The sequence below is a fragment of the Cricetulus griseus genome (genome assembly GCF_003668045.3).
Source record: "Cricetulus griseus strain 17A/GY chromosome 1 unlocalized genomic scaffold, alternate assembly CriGri-PICRH-1.0 chr1_0, whole genome shotgun sequence".
Taxonomy (NCBI): domain Eukaryota; kingdom Metazoa; phylum Chordata; class Mammalia; order Rodentia; family Cricetidae; genus Cricetulus; species Cricetulus griseus.
Window position 1 is genome coordinate 226357224 of NW_023276806.1, and position 7071 is coordinate 226364294.

Below are 7071 nucleotides of genomic sequence, written 5' to 3' on the forward strand. Positions count from 1 at the left end.
GAATTTCAGGACTGGAAGGGCATCTTTCCAATCATGCTGCTAGCCGACACTTCTGAATTTTAAGGTCATCCACACTGAAAACTACCATAGACTCTAAGGGTGCCACTGAAAATTAAGGAGAAAACACGAGATCTCCATAAAAAACACGAGATCTCCATAATTCAAATTATTAGAACATCATTTCTTTCCCAAACACCTAACCTTAAAGGCCAAAAAATTAAGGAATTTTAGATTCAAAGTCTTATTGGGTTTAGTATTTATTAATACTTAATACTTTCTGTGGTCTGAAAGGTTTTGTTAGCAATAATCTCTGAATTCTAGATGATGTCCAGTTTCTTTTAACAAAATTTTGCTCCTGGATTTCTCCTGTAGAGATCTGAGACTAAGCCTTATTGAAGCCTCCACAGTAGAATGCATCCATAAAGCCTGGGATATTTTGAGTGCTGTTCTTGTACATTCAATAACTATGCAATATGAAGCTGATTTTGTATAACTTTGACTTTTATAGTGTCAAGTAGAGGGCCTCTATGTCACCCACATTAAACCACCATGCCAGCTAATTCACTGGCATTCAAAATCTTAATTTCAAGGCTCAGGTGTTATATAATAGCAAAAGAAAATCTCATATGCCTTCAAGGTGGATTTAATAAAGTGTCCAATAATGTCATGTTCCTACTGAGTAATAGTATTTTTCCAGAGATGACACTATTCATTTCCACTGGAAAGTGAATTCATTCTTTCCAGCAAAGAGAGAAGAGTAGATGACACAGCTCTAACCGTAGAGCATAGACAGTAGTGATGTTGCTTACCAGCTGCAGGGGCCCCTGCTTGTACTTTCATCGTTTGGGTACTGTGGCCATAGGGTTGTCATGAGTTACATGCCAGCCTAGGCTGTTTGATGAGTTCCAGGCATCCTGGGTTACAACGTGAGATCCTATCTAAAAACACAGTAGGAAAAGCAAACAACAAAAAAGTAATAGCGTTGTTTTTTAGATGGTTTGTCTTTAGCAGCTTATTCAGTTTCTGTACATGAAAAGAGAAAGCCAGCAAAATGCAAAACCCAGCTGCAGAAAAGAATGGGCAAAACCACCTACAAATCCTCCCAGATGAGGAGTTAGTGTTCCGAGTGTCCACGGGAAACTTTGGTGACTCAAAAACACAAGGAAGCACACAGTAACCGGAGCTTATTATCAAATGATCACTGAGAACCCAATGTACTTTTCTCAGGAGACAGACAAAGGCCAACAGGAATGTGAAAATCAGCATCACTATTATTAATGAAATGCTAGTCAAAACAAGTAAGCGTTACCCGACACTGTAGCAACTTGTAACTCCACAACGAAATTTCCTTCCTGTTTTTACAAAAGGGAGAAAGTGCCCATTAACCAAGAATGCCCCCATGACCTCGAAGGGAGTCTTGTAGCAGTACACTAGGGTGGATATCCCAACGGTTTCTACCAGTCACAACGTGACTACAGAGGAGTGCCCAACACCGCTGTCACGGTAATGGCGACTACTTTCAGCCCATGAGCTTTCAGAATGCTCATTAGATATCACATGATTTGTAAGTGGCTAGAATACCTAATATTAATTAATGCTCAGTATTATTGAAACAGTAATAACCACTCCTCTCTCATAAATCTCTGTTACACCTTCTCTTCACATTTAAACTTTAAAAATTCCAACACATTTTAACACAATATCAAAGACGATTTACTCTATAACTATTATACTAGAGACGTTCCTAGTTGTGAAAACCCTCCTACAAATAAAGGCTGCTAATGTTTCCAATGTTTTCTTATGAAGATCTAAAGAGTAGACTCTTGCCACTCTGGGTTTTGAGAGATCCATCAACTGCTGAAGATACCAAACTACAAAATACAGCTTAATGCAAAACACATCCATCCTTCTAGTCTGCCTGGTTCCTTACAAATGGCTCATTTCTCTTAGAGTTTCAGAATATATGTGCTGAGCCCTGATTTTAGGACTATTTGATGATCAAGAGAACTTCCTCCAAATTAATTACAATGAACCTGTCTAGGGCCATTTGTTTACATCTAAAGATTTGAAGTGTATTTCTTTAGTGTGGGAATGTGTTTTCCCTTTATGTTATCTTTCCTCCATGAGAGAATGGCTACAGACATTGGCAATTCTGCCATTTTAAAATTCTTTCCCCCCTCTCTTAAATAGAAATGGATGAGTATATATTGCTATAAACATGTGGTTAATACATTTATTTTTGGTTACAGTTTCATCACAGGATTGAAACAATAGTTTAAAACACAAATAAAGCATAAACTATTTCAGTGTAGGATAAATAACTTGAAAAGTGTTTGGCCTGTTCTTTAAAGGAAATATCAATAATTCTCCCTCTATTGTGTGTTAGACCTACTCTAACAAACCATCAGTCCTGTCTACCAAGACTCCATATGTAACCGAGGCAGCAATGCTTGAAGGTTGTATACACAGGATACACACACACACACACACACACACACACACACACACACACACACACACACACAATATATATATATATATATATATATATATATATAATGATCAGGTCTGAGGGCCAGTCCACAAGAGGGAATACATGCTTGGCACTATAAATATGATGGACAACTCATGACCGAGGTGGTTGTAGGGCCTAGGGGGATCTTTATTACGCTACTTAGCTAAACTGACAGGCCATCAAACCTCCTTCCCGGATCTGCGTTGATTCCATAAAGGCTACTCTATGCCTTAGTCAGAGAAACCTTTCTTTGAGTGAACAGAGGTGAATGAAGACCCATGGCTGCACAAGATGCTGAGAATAAAGAACCTTTGATGGTTTAGTATTCAACAAGACATTTATACCACTCTTTTAGGGTTTGTGAATATTGCAAAAGATGGTACACAGAGAAAAAAGAGCTGAAAGATAAGGTTTACAAAATAACATTTTTCTAAGCACAGCAAGGTAATTGTAACCATGAAACTCATAGTAGCTTCGTACTGGTACTGGGTTCAGACAAGGCAGCCCCACCTGCAGTCAGCTACGGGGCTCAAGAGCCCTACTGCACACCACTGAACTACTGACAACTAGAAGAAGCTTGGAGGTGGGGAGCATAGTACCCACTGGTAAGGCCTCAAACTTTAATGAGCCATTCCAAACCTGTGGTCACACAGAGGGCCCTAGTTAAACTCTGTGGGACCCAAAACAGAACTCAAAAGCCATGAGTATGGCAAACAGATTTATAGGGGAAAGAGGGATGAAGGGGTAGGAGAGAGAAAAGAGAGTGAGTAGAGGCAATAATTGGAAAGTATAGCATATTTGTATGAAATTGTTAAAGACAAATCTCTATCAATAAAAATCTAAAATGAATGTTTAGTTGAATATTTATATTGTTTATGCTTCTGTAGCTTGGAATTAAAGGGATAAAATAAAACAACAACCAAACAAGCAATGTTTCCCTAGCTACCTCAAAAACATTTTCAAAAGGAGAAAATTTATGTTTAAGGCTGTGTTGCCTTTGCTCACTAGGGTAATTGTGAAAGCGTATTTCCCAGTGACTTGTTACTGTTACGTGATCTTTTATTTGACCAAATTAAATGTGTTTTACATTTTAAAGTGATTATGAAAACTAAGGAAGATGTGTAACTACAAATAACTAGATGATGAAACTTTTTGATGAGCTATCTATGAGAGGAATTAGAAGCCCAACTTTCCTCTAAGAGAATTTTAAATACACATTTCTGTATGTCACTTGATAGACACAGACCTATTTATGTATTTTTAAAGTCCAATTTTATACTCCAACATTTCCAATAGTTTTAGTTTTGTTATCTACTCTTTACGTGTTCTGTTTAATCCTCTATGTGAAAGTTTTCTAGAGTTTACCACATTGAATACTCTGTTCAAAGTGGTGAGCACAAAGATCAAAGATACCAGGTTTTGTACTGTGGGAACCTGAGAGTCAAGTGAGAATGTGAAATTCTTTTTCTTCACCATCATTACAGAAAACCTAAAATTTCCCACCTAAAGGTAGAACTCATCAGTAGCTGGAGAGATGGCTCAGAGGTCAAAAGCACTTGCTGTTCTCACAGAGGATTGAGTTTGGTTCCCAGCACCCCCATGCTGGCTCTGGACTACGGGTAACTCCAGCTCCAACAGAGAATCAAACTCCCTCTTCTGACCTCCAAGGACACTGCATCATATGTGCATATCCCTTCTCTCCCAGCCCTTAGAACAAATTTGTGAAAAGCTAAACACAGATCAAAGCAGAAAGACTGAGTAAAACACACAGAGAACCCAATCAAAGGACAGAGGATTGGTGTGAGTGAAAAGTTAGCTGAAGTCCTCTGCCTCTGTGGCTATTGCCCCCAACACCTTGTCCAGCATCTGTCTAGCTGGTACATCATCATTTTGTTCCATTTTTGTCCCAGAATATTTAGAGAATGAGCACTAAGTGGAACACAGTAACAATAGCAGCTGAATCACATTTTATTTCAAGTAGAAATACATGTTGTTCTTATGTGCCTGTGCACATGTGAGCACATTGATGTACATCTATGTTTGAGGAGTCCAGAGAGCAGCCTCAGAGTTTGGTCCTCCAGTGCAGCTCAGCTTGTTTTTCTCACAGTTTGTCACTGAAACCCAGAGTTCACCAACTGTGCTGGGTTGTCTGACCAGTGAGCATTTGCCTCTGCTTCCCGAGCACTAGGATTACAAGTGTGGACCATGAAACTCATCTTAAGAAAATATGTATGTAGGTCTCAAGCTCATCTCTCATTCTTGAGGCACTTAAGGACCAGACCCCATGCTTTAATGTTACCATGGCAGGCTTTGTGTTTTTCTCTTCACAAGAACACTCTTCCCACTGGATTGATGACTTATGCAAAAGCAAGTGTTCTCCTACAATGGCAAGAGGTCTGCTTTCATACATATGAAATGAAGATTTGATAAAAAAAAAACTCTCTCCCAAAGTTAAAACATATGTTATAATAATAATATCAACAATACTATTAAGTGAATTTACAAGTGAAAATAGCCTTGAAAATGCAAGAATATTTTAGAATCTGTATCAGCTAAGTAGCACTTCAACCTAAAAGGGTAGACACTGTTCCTAGAGGAGCTAGCTACATGGCATTCTGATCAACACTAGACTGGGCAGTTGTCAAAAACATTTTTAGAGAGAGTTGACTATGGAGAGGCTCAAACCTGTCACAGCCTGGGGACCTTTGCATCATGAGCAAAATATTGCTTCCTGTCTTGAGGAACTAGAATCTAGCTTCTGAGGACCAACCTTGACTGGGAGACTGTCCTATCAAGACAGACTTGAATAGAGAGAAGGCTATGGGTTTCAGCAAACCAATTTTCCGAGTTAATGTTATTATACGAGTGTTAAAGAAATAAAAATTTCCCAACTCACCTTTGGAGAGCTCAGAAGGCTGCCCTATGCCTTTGAAAGGCGGCAAAGCTGAGAATGTTTGAAATTTGAAGACAGTGACTTTGGAACAGGCAACTTTCTCAAACTTTCAGAAGGAAACCTCGAGGGGCCAATTATGCTTTGTTTATTAGACCTCTCTTCTTCCCCCCTCCTCCCATATCTCTGGCTACTTCTGCACCCTAACAACCTAAGCATTTCAACTTTGCAAAAAGAAATTTACTGTCCTTGTCCCTGGAGCCATGGCAAGGGACTTGCCAAAATTTAATTTCTCAAGAGACCAACCTCTTTTTTTTGAGTGTTTTCATTTTGGATGGTTCACAGTCTATCCCAATTGATGAGGTGTGAGTAAACCCCTATTTCCTCATTCCAGCTCAACCATCTCTTCTACCCTTTGTCTAGCAGGTCCAATTTGGGGAACTCGGGAGGCCATCTATCTGTTCTCCGTGCATAACTTGATAACGTGAGAATGGATCATTTTAATGTTATCCCTCATAATATGATGTACTCTCTTGGTCTGCTCTTTATGTTTTGGGTTCTATCACCACATCTTTCAACTTCCTTAGAATATTGGTCCTTGCCTGGTCTTTAGGGAAGACACACTATTTCATGATTCAAAAGTTAGAAAATTGAGTTCTCTGAACTTATAATCAAAGGACAACAAGCTTAAGTGGCATACTCCAGTGAAGAGGGCAAGTTCTGTGCAATGAAATCCACAGAACTGAGAAGCTTCTTGTCCTCCCTCTTCCCCAGAAGAGTGGAGGTTTCCGTGGGTGGCTATTGCTGTCTCATCTTCTGCTCTGAAAACTAGGACTGTGCCAGGAAGTCTGAAATCTTGAAAGTGAGGACAAGGCCATCACTCTTGGCCGATGGTCCAAGAACCATTCTCAGTAACTTGTTATAAATGTAAGATTAATCTGCAAATATGAGCATCTCACTAGTGCTGCATCTGGAGAAAGACATAGCAAATCCTGTCAGGCAGCCCAGTGTTACGAACAGAAAAGGAAGGAAAGGAGACCAACAGGAAAGGAAAGAGATGGGATGGGGGAGAAAAATATCTCCCTATTTCCAAAGTACCCTTGACATCTTTCCTAAAACACTTTCAATATATTTGTAATTCTCTTTACAGTGTGAATTTATCATGCCATCTTTTATTCTATTACAAAATTCAGTGGTGTTAGAAGGAAAGACTCCAGTCATACAATAAATGAGGCCAGCAATTAACAAAAGGGGCCTCATAAAATTGCAAAGCTCCTATCTGGAAAACCAAACCATTAATCAAGTAAAGTGAGAGCCTACAAAGTGGAATTAAAATAATTCAAGCTCTATATCACACATAAGATAATAACTGCATTATACAAAGAATTTTTAAAAACTAAAAAGAAAAACAATAATTAATAAATGGGCTGATTCAATTAACAGTTCTCAAAAGATGGAATAAAAATAGCCAATAAACATATAAAAATGGTCAACTTCACCATCTATCAGAAAAATGCAGATAAAAAACTACATTGAGATTTCCATCTGATAGGTTGACCACACACAGGGGCAGGTGCCATTCCCAATACTATCATGGCAATAGAATGTGGACTCTGGGAAAAGAAAAAAGAGGGAAAATAAATCTCAACATGGAGTGAGAAAGGTT